Raw genomic sequence first — 19,121 nt, 5'->3', positions numbered from 1 at the left:
AGGATTGAATGAAGTGGGACTGGGAGGCCTGGTTTCACACTGGCTCCTCGATTCTTCCAGAACCCTCTGGGCCTGCCTCACTGAGTAATAGCTGGAGTGTCCAGGCCTCCTTGCAGCCCCTCCTCTACGGCAGCTCCTGTCCCCCAGCTGCTCCTCTCCTCGGGGAGCGTCCCCTCCCACCATCTGAGTTGGTTCTGCAGTAAAACATCTCTAGGACATTCTTCAGGAATGTGCGCAATTCTGGTGTCCCACAGCAAGCCAGTTAGGCAAGTTAGGAAATCTCAGTGAATGCCAATCTCCCACTCACCTGAGCGCCACAGAGATTGTTTCTTCATTGTTCATTTTCTTATGAGAAAGTTTTGAAATGGGTGTTCCTTCAGAGAAAGCAGGTGGCCCCCGCCTCGTAATAGATGAACATCCAGATTTATACAGAGAACACACAGACTCATAGAGGAGTCTTCTGGAAGGTAAATTCTTCTAGTGCCGTTTTAAGGGAAGGAAATAACACAGGCTTAGTGTCTGTAGACCCAAGTTTAAGTACAAGTTCATCCACTTACTGAGAGGCCCGGTACCACCCACTGACGTCTTTGAACTTCAGTTTTCTCCCCTGCCATATATTGTTGTAAAGGGTAAATGAGGGAACATCGGGGAAAGGACTTTATAATGCCTTTAATTAGTCATAATTACATAACTAAATTTACATAAATATATCTGTTGTGCAATGTGAAACTCATTTACATGGGCTAACCCAAGGTTGTTTTTAAAGGCCCTATTCTAACTTTTTTTTAAAATGTGGGGTGATCCTGTGAGGAATCGGAGTAGGACAGGATTTATGTCAAAATGGAAGGCTGAATGCTGGCTAATATCTGTAGCAAAGAGCAATGAGGAAATCCATTCCTGGTTGCCCACCTTTCAGTTCTGATTGCTCTGGGTTTCATTAGCATCAATAAGTGACTAAAAATACATTTGAGTATCACGATGCTTAATTTTATAGTTGTTTTTGGTGCTATTTCCTCCTACTTCCCATCTCACACTCATGCTCCCATCGAACAAGAGTTGAGAAAAGTTATAAAGTGAGTCTTCACCTTCCATCAGCTCCCCTCCAGCTGTGATACCCTGTTCCCAGAGGCCGAGTTTCTCCATTCAGTTTCACTTGGCCTCCTGCTTTCAAGGGACAAAAAGTCTTCTTTCCCTCTCTCTCCCATGTGTCATCCGTGTCCCTGCCACACTGAGGAGGCAGAAGCCTGCCAAGTGCTTTCTCCTCCTCCCAAAGTCAGGGTGATGTGTGAAGGGGAAGCCCTTCTTAGTGAGAGACGTGACTTTGACCATAAGCCAACAGGCATAAGAGGCCAGTGATTATTGGCTTCCTGTTTTCTCCATATCTCACCTCTGGGCCCCACGGGCTGACCCTGAGTCTCTGTCTCCACTCCTTGAAGCTCTTGCATCAGTTGCAAGCTGATTAGGAAATTCTCATCTGTCTTCACTTGGATTCCCTGGGAGACAGACTGTCTGAGACGGAGGTTTGAGGGCAGGACTTCTACTGCGCAGGGGAGAGGTGAGCTATGATGTCACAGAGGCCCTGGCTGATCCCACCAGGAGCTTTGCAGCTCCTACAGTCCTCCAGAGTTGTCCTGTCTTCAGGCAAGGAGGTCACTGGTGGTGCACTGCCTCTGGGGAGGGGCTGTGACCATAAGCCCCTTTGTTGACTGAGGGTAATTCCTGGAGACAAACTCAGACAAGAGCCCTCAACTGCTGACGCTCCCAGCAGCCAGGGGGGTGAGTGCCTCAGTTCTGAAGGGAGCTTCTCGTTGGCCCTCCACACATCCACTACACCATGTGAGCGGTATCTTGGCATTTTTTAATGTTCAAAATTTTGTGTAAAAATAAAAATGCCATTGTAAATAAGTAATTGTGTGTTTGCTTAAAGTTGTTCTATCCAAAAAATAAGTTTGGGGAGTTCCCTGGTGGTCTAGTGGTTGGGATTCAGCGCTTTCACTGCCGTGGCCTGAGTGCAAGCCCTGGCTGAGGAACTGAGATCCCATACGCTGTGTGGGGTGGCCAAAATGATAAAAAAAAAAAAAAAAAAAAAAGAAGTTTTGTGTATTTGGAAAGAGCAAGCTATAGCTCCCTGAAGAAATAATTTTGTTAGCAGAAAACTAAGCTATAAAATACCCAATTTCATGTAAAAAGCATTACAGTTCAAATGAAGAACTGATGAAGATAGGTTGAAAGATCCAACATCAAGAATTCAATTATCCTCAGACACATCTGTAAATACAATGCAATTCCTACCAGAATCTCAGCAGATTGTTGCAGAAATTGACATTCATATGAAAATACAAATGACCTAGAATGGCTAAAACAATTTCAGAAAGAATCAAAATTGGAAAACTATCAGTGCCCAAGTTCAGGACATCATAAAGCCACAGTAATCAAGGAAGAGTGTTATTGACATCAAAATAGACAAATAGATCAATGAAACAGAGAGTCTAGAAATAAAGCCACACATATATTGTAAAAAATGGATTTTTGACAAAGGTCCTAAGGCAATTCTGTGGAGAAAGGATAGTCTTTTCAACAAATGCTGAAGGAACAATTAAACGTCTGTGTGAAAAAGAAACATTGATCAATAACTCACATAATGTACAAAAAATTAATTTAAAATGTCCATAGACATAAATATAAAACCTAAAATTATAAAACTTCCAGAGAAGACATAAAAGAACATCTTTGTAACCTTGGGTTAGGTAAATATTTCTTACAGATGATACTAAAACCAACAACCATAAAAAACAAATTGATAAATTGTACTTTATCAAAATTTTAAACATCTGCTCTTCAAAAGACACTGTTCGGAGAATGAAAAGACAAACCATAGACTGGAAGAAAATATTTGCAGATCATATATCTGGTTACTTATATCCAGAATACATAAAGAACCCACAAAACTCAGTAATAAGAAAACAAACAACGTCTCCTAAAATGGAGAAAAGATTGGAACAGATATTTCATCAAAGAAGATATATGATATATGAATGGCAAGTGACCATATAAAAAGATGCTCAACATCATTAGTCATTAAGTCAATGCAAATTAAAACACAATGAAATACCACCACACACCTGTTAGAATGACTAAAAATCAAAAGACTGACCATAATAAGTATTGATGAGGACTTAGAACAGCTGGAATTCTCATACATTTCTGCCGGGAACGCAAAATGCTACAACTCCTTTGAAAAAAGGTTTGGCAGTTTCTTAAAAAGCTGAACATGCATCTGTCATATTATCCAGCCATTTTACTCCTAGATATAAACCCAAGAAAAATGGGAGCAGATGTCCTTCCAAAGATAGGTACACAAATGTTCATGGCAGCTTTATTTGCAAGACAACTCCAAGTCCATCAACAGGTGCGTGGATACAGGGATGGTGGTACATCCACACAATGAGGTGCTACTCAGCAATAAAAAGGAAGGGACTATTAATCCATGCAGAAACATGGATTAATCTTAAAATAATTATGCTGTGTGAGAGAAGGCGAACAAAAAAGAGAACATACTCTACCTACGTTCCGCTTACAAAATATTCTAAACTAACCTAGAGGGACAGAAAGCAGATCAGTGATTAGCTGAAGAGAGGGCAGTGGGAAGGATTACAAAGGGGCATGAGGAAACTCTTGGAGGTGATTGCCGTGTTCACTATCTTGATTGTGGTGATAAGGTCACAGTTTCATGATGGCTTCACTTATCAGAACATCAAATTATATGATTTACATATGTGCCAAGTATTGTGTGTCCATTAACCCTCAATGTGTAAAACTGTTTAACGAAGAAGAGGAGGAGGGCAAGGGGGAGGAGGAGGAGGCGGGGAAGGAGATGTACTAATTGTTGACTAAAAAAAAAATACACAAGCTAAAAGTTGAGAATGATGTTTTATTTGGTGGACTTTCTGAGGACTTAAGCCCAGCAGACAGCCTCTCAGGTAGCTCAGGACTGCTCCAAAGAGGTAAGAGAGGAGCCAGGATATATAGGAGTTATGCAACAAAACCCAGGCAGTCAGAACATCAAAAGATTACTGTTAATTAAAGAAAACCAGACATCTCAAGTTAATGAATTTAGTGTTTTTCTAGGTATGAGAAGATGCAAGACTCTTGGCTCATTGAAATCATTACTTCAATATATACCTTAACTATCTAGGGCCAGTATCCTGTTCTTTCCCATCCTGAGTCCCCTCAGGGTGCACCACTGGGGGTGACTGCAGTGGCTGAGGGCTTGACAGTGGGCAGCCCCATTCTGTCTCTATCCTGAGTTCCCTCTGGACTCTCCATAGGGGCAGCAGTAGCGGCTGCTGGCCTGATGGCCACAGCACCCTTTGTTTGCTGATCTAGCAGGCAACTTTCTTTTTCTTTTATTCTTCTAATTCATCTTTAATTCTTCAGTTTAAAATCAGTGTGAATTTTTAAACTTTTATTGAAATATAGTTGATTTACAATGTTGTGTTTAATTTCTGCTGTACAGCAAAGTGACTCAGTTATACATACATATTCTTTTCCTTTATGGTTTATCACAGGATATTAAATATAGTTCCCTGTGCTATACAGTAGGACCTTGTTGTTTATCCATCCTATATATATATATACTAGTTCAGGCAACATTTTTCATTTACATAATGAAGAAGCTTGCCTTGAGGGAGGCAGACAGAGCAGCAGTGCAGTTGGGTCACCAGGGAAACGAACTTCAGGGTCTGTGAAGTCACATTGCTGAGGGTTTCTTTTTGATTGGCCAAAAAGAAGCCTGTGTAGAGAGTTTGGGGCAGCCTAATTAGAAAGAAGGAAGATGTGTGTGTGTCTTAAAAAAGGACACAGGACCCACAGTAGGACTGATATCTCTGACAGAATACAGAAAATGAGTTGAGGTCATGATGGAATATGCTCCTTCGCAGTGACCGGTTGAGGCTGTGGCTTCACAACAATCCCACTGAAGTTGTCCTGGGATAACGACCAGGGCAGAAGCAAAAATATGTTCACTTTTAAAGTGTACTCTTAGTTTCTCCATTCCGGGGAGATAATCCCACCCTCTGCTCCCGGCCTCAACGCTTTCAAGTTTGTGTGTGACATCTGACTATGATCACCCACTTCCTGTGAAATGATAAACAAAATTGAGTGTGAATACCTCTGGGCTGAGATAATTAGTGCTGGTCCAGAAAACTCTGCTCCTTGCTGCTACAGCTGACCTCTGGACCTAAACCCTCGCCTGCTTAGACCTGTCCTAGCTTCCAGACTCTTCCCACTGTTACCAACCAGAGTTCTTGGCCTTCCCCAATCAACAGAGGGGAAGACAATTTCTTGTCTCTAGAGGCCAGACAAGAAATTTAGGCGAGGCTTTATTGGGTCCCCTGCTGCAGCGGGGGGAGCGAGAACAAACAACAGGTTCCATTGCTTGCTCACTCCCCGCTCCCCGAGGGGGGCGAGCTTGTTCTTTATAGGGGGTGAAGGTAGGGATGTGTCCAGGGGTTGGGCCGGAGGCGTAGCTTAGGTGGTTTGCCCACCCCTTAGGTAGTGGTGTGCACAGGGGGCATGCTCAGTACCCTGCTTTTGCTCCCAACACCCTGTTTTTGCTCCAGGCTCTTCGAAAGTGGCAGTTGGGTTTTTTGGTCTCTTTGTATATTTTGGGTCCAGAATTTGCCCCACCTGCTCATGCACGCAGTTATTTTTAGTCCCATATAGTTTCTTTATGTTTTGTTGCTCAAGGAGAGGTGTGTCCAGGTGCAAGCACTGCAAGCACTGCAGCAAATGGTCCCAGGTCCCAGCCCGTCTCACCACCACAATACATACATGCGCTGATATTACATAAGGAAAGTCAAAGTTACACTCTATTGCTAACCACAGACATTTAGGAAAGCAAATGACTTGAACCCTAGTTTATAGTTGTTTTACTCTTATTCCTTTTATTTGCTTATTAAGCTTTTGTTAGGAAAAACCACTCCCAATTTATAGATAAACCCAGAGTTAGAAAAGACAGCTTTGACACCTCTCTCCCCCCTCTCAAGGCAACTACTGCTGCCATGGAAATCATTGGGTAGGAGGGGGATGGAAAAACAAACGCTGGTGCTTAGAGAATCTGCAGCATCAGGAGTGGAGGAATGAAATCAACTGTGGAAACCCAGCAATATTTTAGGGGACTTGATTAGAGGAAAGATTCCCAAAGAGGACTAGCCTATTTGTAAGGTGACCACCCTGACCCAGTGATTTCCTACCCTAACAGGAAATCTTCCTTTTGATGTGCTTGGCTGCCTCAAGGCAAAGATTAATTTGGATTAACAAGCATCTTCTTTTAACAATGTTTATAACTCTGAACTGGTTAGAGGTCTACTAGACATTGATACACGAGCAGGACTGAGTTCATTTCAAAGCTTCCAACGGATCCCTTGCAGATGTCAGCTACTCTGAATAAACAAGAGCCTGGGTTGAAGGCGTAGAAAGTCAAGTAAGTTTGGAAAATGGAGTGCTTGAGGGGTATGGGAGGGGAAGTGCGCAGAGCAACAAGAGAACGTATAATAAGAGCCAGGAAAGGAGGCACCAGAGGAAAAAAGTGGGCAGAAAAGGAATGTGGACCTGACAGCAATAGAGAAACCACTAAGTAAACGATGACGTCCACCCATTGTATGGAAATGTCTGCTGTCATTTAAAAAAATGATCATTAAGCTCTATTGCAACAAGAAAAATACTCCTGTTATAATATGCAGTGAAGAAAGCAAGAGACATAAGATAGAAACTTCAGACTAACAAATACAAACGTCATCTGGTCCAATATTTTAACTAGGGTTGGCCTTGAGAGAGTTGGTCTTCTTTTCCTTCTCCTCCTTCTCACATCCTGATTCCCAAGACTCAGAACCCAAGTGAGTTCCATTACTGTCTTATTTCAGCTACGTGGTGCATGTGGTCTAGCAAATACTGGGAATACAACTACGGTTTATAGCATTGTTCCTACAGAGGAAAGCTTGAACATTCTCAACATTCAATTTTAAAATGAATGTTTATTCATAAATTGGAGACTGCCTATACCTCTTATAGCATTTTGCTAATTTATATTGTTCTTTTAATAACGACTCTCTTCTTTTAAACAAGGCAGAGTTGACCAGATTGTCTGCTTTGTCTCACCACCCCATCTACTCCTGGAGGGGACCCCATCCCCAGCCCCCTCCAGGGCCCTCCCATTCCCCTCTAGCAACCATGGCACCCGTGTTCAGCCTCTGCATGACCTGCGCTGCAAATCCAAGAGCCTTTCTAAGAAATCTGCCTTGAGAAAAGAAACCATTGAAACGGTTTGTACAGTAAATTAGGACTTGCCCTGCTCATGCCTAAAATCATTCCAGATCATTGACAGGAAAACAAGCAAGGAAAGGGCTGTGTCAAATAATTTAGTTTCTATTTTAATTATTTCAATTTATTTTATTTTGGACCTCAGCTTCAAGGATTTCAGTTATCCGTTCTCCTCAGTTCACGGCCTTCCATCATCATGAAAATCTCTCTTGTTTTATTTTTCCCCACCCTCCACTTCATCCCAACTTTCATTTCCTTCCTCCCACCCTGGGCACCTACACATTTGATACATAAGCTTACAAAATATATAGTGTTATTCTGAGTGTCTGCATTTTCATTTATATAACATTTTTGTACTATAAACATCATTTTATTGCTTACTTTTTTTTTTTTTTTTGGCCGTGCTGTGCAGCTTGTGGGATTTTAGTTCCCTGACCAGGGATTGAACCCCAGGCCCTATGGCAGTGAGAATGTGGAGCCCTACCCACTGGACCACCAGGGAATTCCCCATATCTGCCATCTGTCTATTAATTTTGTCTGATTCTTCTAGTAGAAGATTAAGGACACAGAATTTGGAACCAGACTAACTGGTCAAACACTGATTCTGCCACTTACTAGCTGTGTAACCCCAGGCAAGACTATAATACATTGCTTTTCAGTATTTGTTAGATTCGGTAGCTGTGTTAGTCTTCTAGAGCTGTCATAACAAGATACCAGAGACTGGGGGGGCTTAAACAACAACAACTTATTTTCTCACAATTCTGGAGTCTAAAAGTTCAAGATCAAGGTGGCAGGTTTGGTGTCTCCTGATGTCTCTCTCCTTGGCTTGTAGATGACCACCGTCTCTCTGTGTCCTCACATGGTCTTTTCTCTGTGTGCAAGCAACCCTGATGTCTTTTTGTCCGACTTTGCTCTTCTTATAAGGACACTAGTCATATTCAATTAGGGTCCACACATATGACCTCAGACTTCCCAGGAAAACCTCTGTGACTAGGGAGTTTTCTGAGTATACGAGGTAAAGGAGAATCTTTTATTAGCCTGTCAGTTTCTTTGAATTTGTTGATTTATTCAAATTGTCTACTTCTTTTTGTCCCAATTATGACATTTTATATTTTCTCAGGTTTTACCCAGATTTCAACTTTATTTTTCTTAACATCTATTAGCTTTATACTTTTCTTTTATGTTTATACCTTTCATTCAAATGGAATTAATCTTTGTAAATGATGTAAGATAGGGATCTAATCTTATGTTTCCCCTTTAATGAGCCTACTTTCCCAGGCATCATCTATCTAACCATCCATTCCCTGCCCAATGATTAATAGAGCTCGCTTTATCATATATAAATTTCCACATTTACATTAGAAGGATTTTCTTTTTATTTTATCTTGGTCCTTTCCCAATTCAAATGTTTACAAAACAGAGAAAGTTTTTTTGTTTGTTTGTTTTTTAGTTTTTAAAATTATTAATTTTTAATGAAGTTTTTTTTTCCACTAAGAGAATTTTTTTATTCAAACAGAAAGTCACAAAAATTATAATCATCCTCATCAGTTCACTCAGTCCCATGTAATTAATTCTTTTTTTCATCTTGATCTTTTGTTAGCACTTTTATGAATTCATCAGTTTTCCATTAGAGTTCTGAAAATGCTTATTCATTCAGTTCAGCAGTATAGTCAGTTACCAGAAACCTGTACTTGTCAGAGTCTTTTCCATGAATTCCTTGAAGATGAAACCCTTTTATAGCAACATTTTTGCAAAAGCATCAGAGTACACCCAGAACTGTCTGTAAATGACAAAAGACTTAAAAATGACCACGGTTAAAGATTTCATGAAAGTTCATAATAATGCAATTGACAAGGAAATTTAGTTATTTCTGAGATATACATTTTAAAATAATAACTAGAATTATGACCTATAACATTATACCAGAACATATAAGATTTTTAGGAATTTCATATAATGTCTGAAACATTCATATTAACATATTTCCATAGAAATAACCCAAAGAAAGTTTAGTATTAGTTTTTTTTTGAATTTTTGAATTTTATTTTATTTATTTTTTTATACAGTAGGTTCTTATTAGTCATCAATTTTATACACATCAGTGTATACATGTCAATCCCAATCGCCCAATTCAGCACACCACCATCCCCAACCCCCTGCGACTTCCCCCCCTTGGTGTCCACACGTTTGTTCTCTACATCTGTGTCTCAACTTCTGCCCTGCAAACCAGTTCATCTGTACCATTTTTCTAGGGTCCACATACATGCGTTAATATACGATATTTGTTTTTCTCTTTCTGACTTACTTCACTCTGTATGACAGACTCTAGATCCATCCACGTCTCAACAAATGACTCAATTTCGTTCCTTTTTATGGCTGAGTAATATTCCATTGTATATATGTACCACATCTTCTTTATCCATTTGTCTGTTGATGGGCATTTAGGTTGCTTCCATGACCTGGCTACTGTAAAGAGTGCTGCAATGAACATTGGGGTGCATGTGTCTTTTTGAATTGTGGTTTTCTCTGGGTATATGCCCAGTAGTGGGATTGCTGGATCATAGGGCAATTCTATTTTTAGTTTTTTAAGGAACCTCCATACTGTTCTCCATAGTGGTTGTATCAATTTACATTCCCACCAACAGTGCAAGAGGGTTCCCTTTTCTCCACACCCTCTTCAGCATTTGTTGTTTGTAGATTTTCTGATGATGCCCCTTTTAACTGGTGTGAGGTGATACCTCACTGCAGTTTTGATTTGCATTCCTCTAATAATTAGTGATGTTGAGCAGCTTTTCATGTGCTTCTTGGCCATCTGTATGTCTTCTTTGGAGAAATGTCTATTTAGGTCTTCTGCCCATTTTTTGATTGGGTTGTTTGTTTTTTTTGGATTCAGCTGCATGAGCTGTTTATATATTTTGGAGATTAATCCTTTGTCCGTTGATTCATTTGCAAATATTTTCTCCCATTCTGAGGGTTGTCTTTTCATCTTGTTTATGGTTTTCTTGGCTGTGCAAAAGCTTTGAAGTTTCATTAGGTCCCATTTGTTTATTTTTGTTTTTATTTCCATTACTCTAGGAGGTGGATCAAAAAAGATCTTGCTGGGGCTTCCCTGGTGGCGCAGTGGTTGGGGGTCTGCCTGCGGATGCGGGGGGCACGGGTTCGGGCCCTGGTCTGGGAGGATCCCGCGTGCCGCGGGGCGGCTGGGCCCGTGGGCCACGGCTGCTGGGCCTGCGCATCTGGAGCCTGTGCTCCGCAGCGGGGGGGGCCGCGATGGTGGGAGACCCGCGCGCCGCGGTGGGGGGTGGCCCCCGCTTGCCGCAACTGGGGAGGGCCCTCGCGCAGAGACAAAGACCCAGCGCAGCCAAAAATAAATAAATAAAAATAAAGGAATTCCTTTAAAAAAAAAAAAAAGAAAAAACACCAAAAAAAAAAAAAAAAAGATCTTGCTGTGATTGATGTCAAAGAGTGTTCTTCCTATGTTTTCCTCTAAGAGTTTTATAGTGTCTGGTCTTACATTTAGGTCTTGAATCCATTTTATTTATTTATTTTATTTATTTTATTTATGAGTTTATTTTTGTGTATGGTGTTAGGGAGTGTTCTAATTTCATTCTTTTACATGTAGCTGTCCAGTTTTCCCAGCACCACTTATTGAAGAGACTGTCTTTTCTCCATTGTATATCCTTGCCTCCTTTGTCATAGATTAGTTGACCATAGGTGCATGGGTTTATCTCTGGGCTTTCTATCTGGTTCCGTTGATCTATGTTTCTGTTTTTGTGCCAGTACCATATTGTCTTGATTACTGTAGCTTTGTAGTATAGTCTGAAGTCAGGGAGTCTGATTCCTCCAGCTCCATTTTTTTCCCTCAAGACTGCTTTGGCTATTCGGGGTCTATTGTGTCTCCATACAAATTTTAAGATTTTTTGTTCTAGTTCTGTAAAAAATGCCATTGGTAATTTGATAGGGATTGCATTGAATCTGTAGATTGCTTTGGGTAGTATAGTCATTTTCACAATATTGATTCTTCCAATACAAGAACATGGTATACCTCTCCATCTGTTGGTATCATCTTTAATTTCTTTCGTCAGTGTCTTATAGTTTTCTGCATACAGGTCTTTTGTCTCCCTAGGTAGGTTTATGCCTAGGTATTTTATTCTTTTTGTTGCAATGGTAAATGGGAGTGTTTCCATAATTTCTCTTTCGTATTTTTCATCATTAGTGTTTAGGAATGCAAGAGATTTCTGTGCATTAATTTTGTATCCTGCAACTTTACCAAATTCATTGCTTAGCTCTAGTAGTTTTCTGGTGGCATTTTTAGGATTCTCTATGTATAGGATCATGCCATCTGCAAACAGTGACAGTTTTACTTCTTTTTTTCCAATTTGTATTCCTTTTATTTCTTTTTCTTCTCTGATTGCCATGGCTTGGACTTCCAAAACTATGTTGAATAATAGTGGTGAGAGTAGACATCCTTGTCTTGTTCCTGATTTTAGAGGAAATGCTTTCACTTTTTCACCATTGAGAATGATGTTTGCTGTGGGTTTGTCATATATGGCCTTTATTATGTTGAGGTAGGTTCTCTCTATTCCCACTTTCTGGAGAGTTTTTATCATAAATGGGTGTTGAATTTTGTCAAAAGCTTTTACTGCATCAATTGAGATGATCATATGGTTTTTATTCTTCAATTTGTTAATATGGTATCACATTGATTGATTTTTGTATATTGAAGAATCCTTGCATCCCTGGGATAAATCCCACTTGATCATGGTGTATGATCCTTTTAATGTGTTGTTGGATTCTGTTTGCTAGTATTTTGCTGAGGATTTTTGCATCTATATTCATCAGTGATATTGGTCTGTAATATTCTTTTCTTGTAGTATCTTTGTCTGGTTTTGGTAACAGGGTGATGGTGGCCTCATAGAATGATTTTGGGAGTGTTCCTTCCTCTGCAATTTTTTGGAAGAGTTTGAGAAGGATGGGTGTCAGGTCTTCTCTAAATGTTTGATAGAGTTCACCTGTGAAGCCATCTGGTCCTGGACTTTTGTTTGTTGGAAGATCTTTAATCACAGTTTCAATTTCATTACTTGTGGTTGGTCTGTTCATATTTTCTATTTCTTCTTGGTTCAGTCTTGGAAGGTTATACCTTTCTAAGAATTTGTCCATTTCTTCAAGGGTGTCCATTTTATTAGCATGGAGTTGCTTGTAGTAGTCTCTTAGGATGCTTTGTATTTCTGTGGTGTCTGTTGTAACGTCTCCTTTTTCATTTCTAATTTTATTGATTTGAGTCCTCTCCCTCTTTATCTTTTCTTTTTCCATTTCAGAATATTTATTGCATTTTTCTTTGCTCAAAGAGAGTTCTGTACTATCTTTTGTTATATTTTTTTATATCCAGTAGTAATCTTTATTAGCTAACTGACATTTTCACAAAATTTTTATTTAAAAAATGAAAGCATCCAATGTCCTTCAGAGGGAAGCCTATACTTTTAGATCTCATCTAGTAATATTTCTCTAAAGAATCTGACTGCTTAGAATTTGCCAATTAGAAGACTAAGTGCTGTTTAAATCTCAGACTGAGAAAATGTCAAGAACATATCCCTTCCACATTGAAATGTTCCTTTAAAATTTGGAGTCCGACATATAGAAGTATACATCTTTTTTTTTTTTAATTAATTTATTTATTTACTTTTGGCTGTGTTGGGTCTTCGTTTCTGTGCAAGGGCTTTCTCTAGTTGCGGCGAGCGGGGGCCACTCTACATCGCGGTGCACGGACCTCTCACTGTCGCGGCCTCTCCTGTTGCAGAGCACAAGCTTCAGACGTTCAGGCTAAGTAGTTGTGGCTCACGGGCCTAGCTGCCCCGCGGCACGTGGGATCTTCCCAGACCAGGGCCTGAACCCATGTCCCCTGCATTGGCAGGCAGATTCTCAACCATTGCACCACCAGGAAAGCCCAGAAGTATACATATCTTTAATGTAAAAAGTTCCTGCTACTCAAGGTTAAAGACTGCAGTGTTCGGGGGAGTGACAGTATTTGCCCTTCAATTTGATAGACCTTAAGCACATTGTATTTCTACAGAATGCCATCTTTTTTTCTTTTCACACACACACACTGTATTTTATTTTTACAAGAGATAAATAGACTGACACCAAGCATTGTAAATGGATGACCACAACAAAAGCAACAATGATTGCAATTACCAAACACGAAACACACTCATACTATGTCATAATATTGACATTCAGTCCAGTAATCCTCCACTGTAACAGCTCCTTTACTTTGCAGTGAAAATTGATTTGTATATTCTTTGCCTCTCTCCCTCTTTTTTTTTTTTTTTTTTTAATTTTTTTTTAAATTTTTTATTTTTATTTATTTATGGCTGTGTTGGGTCTTCGTTTCTGTGCGAGGGCTTTCTCTAGTTGTGGCAAGTGGGGGCCACTCTTCATTGCGATGCGCGGGCCTCTCACTATCGCGGCCTCTCTTGTTGCGGAGCACAGGCTCCAGACGCGCAGGCTCAGTAATTGCGGCTCACGGGCCCAGCCGCTCCGCGGCATGTGGGATCTTCCCAGACCAGGGAACGAACCCGTGTCCCCCGCATCGGCAGGCAGACTCTCAACCACTGCGCCACCAGGGAAGCCCCTCTCTCCCTCTTTATCTTGATGAGTATGGCTAATGGTTTTTTTTGTTTATCTTTATTTTGTTTATCTTCTCAAAGAACTAGCTTTTAGTTTTATTGATCTTTGCTATTGTTTTCTTTGTTTCTATTTCATTTATTTCTGCTCTGATCTTTATGATTTCTTTCCTTCTGCTAACTTTGGGTTTTGTTAGTTCTTCTTTCTCTAGTTCCTTTAGGTGTAAGGTTAGATTGTTTATTTGAGATTTTTCTTGTTTCTTGAGGTAAGCTTGTATAGCTATAAACTTCCCTCTTAGAACTGCTTTTGCTGCATCCCATAGGTTTTGGATCGTCGTGTTTTCATTGTCATTTGTCTCTAGGTATTTTTTGATTTCCTCTTTGATTTCTTCAGTGATCTCTGTTATTTAGTAGCGTTTTGTTTAGCCTCCATCTGTTTGTATTTTTTACAGTTTTTTTCCTGTAATTGATATCTAGTCTCATAGCGTTGTGGTTGGAAAAGATACTTGATATGATTTCAATTTTCATAAATTCACTGAAGCTTGATTTGTGACCCAAGATATGATCTATCCTGGAGAACGTTCCATGAACACTTGAGAAAAACGTGTATTCTGTTGTTTTTGGATGGCGTGTCCTATAAATATCAATTAAGTCTATCTGGTCTAATGTGTCTTTTAAAGCTTTTGTTTCCTTATTTATTTTCATTTTGGATGATCTGTCCATTGGTGAAAGTGGAGTGTTAAATTCCCCTACTATTATTGTGTTACTGTCAGTTTTCCCTTTTATGGCTGTTAGCATTTGCCTTATGTATTGAGGTGCTCTTATGTTGGGTGCATATATATTTATAATTGTTATATCTTCTTCTTGGATTGATCCCTTGATCATTATGTAGTGTCCTTCCTTGTCTCTTGTAACATTCTTTATTTTAAAATCTATTTTATCTGATATGAGTATTGTTATTCCAGCTTTCTTTTGATTTCCATTTGCATGGAGTATCTTTTTCCATCCCCTCACTTTCAGTCTATATATGTCCCTAGGTTTGAAGTGAGTCTCTTGTAGACAGCATATATACAGATCTTGTTTTTGTATCCATTCAGCCAGTCTGTGTCTTTTGGTTGGAGCATTTAATCCAGTTACATTTAAGGTAATTATCGGTATGTATGTCCCTATTACCATTTTCTTAATTGTTTTGGGTTTGTTATTGTAGGTCTTTTCCTTCTCTTGTGTTTCCTGCCTAGAGAAGTTCCTTTAGCATTTGTTATAAAGCTGGTTTGGTGGTGCTGAATTCTCTTAGCTTTTGCTTGTCTGTAAAGCTTTTAATTTCTCCATCAAGTCTGAATGAGATCCTTGCTAGGTAGAGTAACCTTTGTTGTAGGTTTTTCCCTTTTATCACTTTAAATATGTCCTGCCACTGCCTTCTGGACTGCAGTGTTTCTGCTGAAAAATCAGCTGTTAACCTTATGGGAATTCCCTTGTATGTTATTTGTTGCTTTTCCCTTGCTGCTGTTAATATTTTTGTTTGTATTTAATTTTTGATAGTCTGATTAACATGTGTCTTGGCGTGTTTCTCCTTGGATTTATCCTGTATGGGACTCTCTGTGCTTCCTGGACTTTATTGACTATTTCCTTTCCCATGTTAGGAAAGTGGTCACCTATAATCTCTTCAAATATTTTCTCAGACTCTTTCCATTTCTCTTCTTCTTCTGGGACCCTATAATTCGAATGTTGGTGCATTTAATGTTGTCCCAGAGGTCTCTGAGACTGTCCTCAATTCTTTTCATTCTTTTTTCTTTATTCTGCTCTGTGGTAGTTATTTCCACTATTTTACCTTCCAGGTCACTTATCCGTTCTTCTGCCTCAGTTATTCTGCTATTGATTCCTTCTAAAAATTTTTAAATTTCATTTATTGTGTTGTTCATCATTGTTTATTTGCTCTTTAGTTCTTCTAGGTCCTTGTTAAACGTTTCTTTTATTTTCTCCATTCAATTTCTGAGATTTTGGATCATCTTTACTATCATTACTCTGAATTCTTTTTCAGGTAGACTGCCTATTTCCTCTTCATTTGTTTGGTCTGGTGAGTTTTTACCTTGCTCCTTCATCTGTTGCATATTTCTCTGTCTTCTCATTTTGTTTAACTTACTGTGTTTGGGGTCTCCTTTTTGCAGGCTGAAGGTTCATAGTTACCATTATTTTTGGTGTCTCTCCCCAGTGGGTGAGTTTGGTTCAGTGGCTTGTGTAGGCTTCCTGGTGTAGGGGACTGGTGCCTGTGTTCTGGTGGGTGGGCTGGAACTTGTCTTTCTGGTGGGCAGGACTATATCCAGTGGTGTGTTTTGGAGTGTCTGTGAACCTAGTATGACTTTAGGCAGCTTCTCTGCTAATGGATGGGGTTGTGTTCCTATCTTGCTAGTTGTTTGGCATGGGGTGTCCAGCACTGGAGCTTGCTGGCCATTGGGTGGAGCTGGGTCTTAGTGTTGATTCGAAGATCTCTGGGAGAGCTCTTACTAATTGATATTACTTGGGGCCAGGAGGTTTCTGGTGGTCCAGTGTCCTGGACTTGGCCCTCCCACCTCGGAGACTCAGACCCAACACCCAGCTGGAGCACCAAGACCCTGCCATCCACATGGCTCAGAAGAAAAGGAAGAGAGAGAGAGGAAAAAAAAGGAACAGACAGAACCTTAGGACAAATGGTAAAAGCAAACTGATACAGACAAAATCAGACAAAGTACCATACACATACACACAAAAAAGAGAAAAACAAAATATATATATATATAAAAAGGAAGAGAGCAACCAAACCAATAAACAAATCCACCAATGATAATAAACACTAGATACTAAACTAAGATAAACATGAAACCAGAAACAAATTAGACACAGAAAGCAAACCGCAAGTCTACAGTTGCTCCCAAAGTCCACTGCCTCAAATTTGGGAACATTTGTTGTCTATTCAGGTATTCCACAGATGCAGTGTTCATCAAGTTGATTGTGGGGATTTAATCTGCTACTCCTGCGTCTGCTGGGAGAAATTTCCCTTTCTCTTCTTTGTCCGCACAGCTCCTGGGGTTCAGCTTTGGTTTTGGCCCCGCCTCTGCATGTAGGCCACCCTCAGGTGTCTGTTCGCCACCAGACAGGAGGGGGTTAAAGTAGCAGCTGATTAGGGCTCTCTTGCTCTCTCATGCTGGGGAGAGTGAGGGGTACGGTGGTCATAATTGGAATGAGGGACGTGCCTGCAGTGGCAGAGGCCGGCGTGACATTGCAACAGCCTGAGGCATGCCATGTGTTCTCCCAGGGAACTTGTCCCTTGATCATGGGCCCCTGCCAGTGACGGGCTGCACAGGCTCCTGGGGGGTGTGGATAGTGACCTGTGCTTGCACACAGGATTCTTGGTGCCAGTGGCAGCAGCGTTAGCAGTTCATGCCCATCTCTGCGGATAGCCATGACTCGCACCCATCTCTGGAGCTCACTTAGGCAGTGCTCTGCCTTCTGTGGGCACACTGGGAAGGAATCCCCTCTCCTTGTGCACTGTGAAACAAAGGTCTCTTGCCTCTTCGGCAGGTCCAGACTTTTTCCCGGACTCCCTGCTGGCCAGCTGTGGCGCACTAACCCCCTTCAGGCTGTCTTCACGCTTCCAACCCCAGTCCTCTCCCTGGGGTCTGACCTCCGAAGCCCAAGCCTCAGCTCCCATCCCCCACCCACCCCAGTGGGTGAGCAGACAATCGTCTCAGGCTGGTGGGTGCTGGTCAGCACCTATCCTTTGCACGGGAATCTCTCTGCTTTGCCCTCTGCACCACTGTTGCTGCACTCTCCCTGTTTTGTTTTGGGTTTTTTTACTGTATATTTTTAATAATCACAACAGCCCTGCAAGGTATTGTCTCTGTTTCTCAGATGAGTAAATAGAGGTTGAGAAAGATTGTATTTAGCCTAAAGTTCAAATAATACTGAGTGACATACGAGGACTTCTGACTCCAAATTAATTGCACTTTTCCCAGTCCCCCTCCTGCCTGTTTAAGCAGCAGGTTTCTCGTACCTAATATTATTAATTCATTTACATATCTACTGAACACCTAATATGTTCCAGACACTATCCTAGGTTCTAAGACTGCAATAGAAAACAAGCCAGATAAAAATCTCAGCCCTCTTAGAACTAACATGGCTAAAGGCCCAGGGTAGTGCTGAAAACAGAGGTGAAAACTGAGAAAAGTACATTTGGTAACAGTGGCTGTTCTAGTACCTACTTGGCATCCATCCTTCCAAGGAGTTCAGTGTTTCAGTTTGTTCATATAGTCAAAGGAGGCCCCATGGAAGCACCTTGACTCTAATTTGTAGAGGGGGCACCACTGAACCCCCAAGTCAGACAAGACACAATGGAGGCACCCAGACTATACTTCTACCTTTTGGCAATTTCAAAAAGTTCCTTTAGTCGGCCAGAAACAAGGCTTCAGCCCTTTCCTCTGTCACCTGAATTAGGTTAAGAATATATTTCTTACTCTCTAACCCAGTCCCTGCCATGTGCATGATTAAGCCTGGTATTTCAGAATGTCTTGGGTGGAAGTGAAGAACAGCCACTTCCCAACATCATGAAGGCCCCCTGCAGAGAGTTTTCTTCTCATTTTAAAATGTTTTAGCATTTAAGACTAGAAATAAAGTCAAATGTATGTACTTCATCAAACTTCATAGTGATAGATCAGTTTAAATTTACTAAAAGTTGACTACAAGATGGAATGATTTAAAGGACAACTTAAAGGGAATAAAAATGAATTCCTGGGACTTCCCTGGTGGTCCAGAGGTTAAGAATCCGCCTTCCAATGCAGGGGACGCGGGTTCAATCCCTGATCAGGGAACTAAGATCCCACGTTCCTCGGGGCAACTAAGCCTGCGCACCACAGCTAGAGAGAAGCCCGGGCGCCACAAGGAAAAGCCCGCATGCCACAACTAAGACCCGACACAGCCAAATAAATAAATAAATATTTAATTGCATTTTCAGCTGGGTCCCTGGGCACCCTGAAGAAAGACAGTATTTTTCAGCTTCTGGTGTGATCATCCGACTGATTTCTGGCCATAGAATGTGGGCAACTCCTCATTGATGCTCTTAAAAGGGAACATTTCCCCCCCTTTCCACCCTCCCATGGGCTAGAAGGGGACCTAATGGGGGACACTTTGGACTGCGAGGGTGAGGGG

This window comes from Balaenoptera musculus, chromosome 14 (genome assembly GCF_009873245.2).
Source record: "Balaenoptera musculus isolate JJ_BM4_2016_0621 chromosome 14, mBalMus1.pri.v3, whole genome shotgun sequence".
Lineage (NCBI taxonomy): Eukaryota > Metazoa > Chordata > Mammalia > Artiodactyla > Balaenopteridae > Balaenoptera > Balaenoptera musculus.
Note: the sequence above shows the minus strand (reverse complement) of the source record.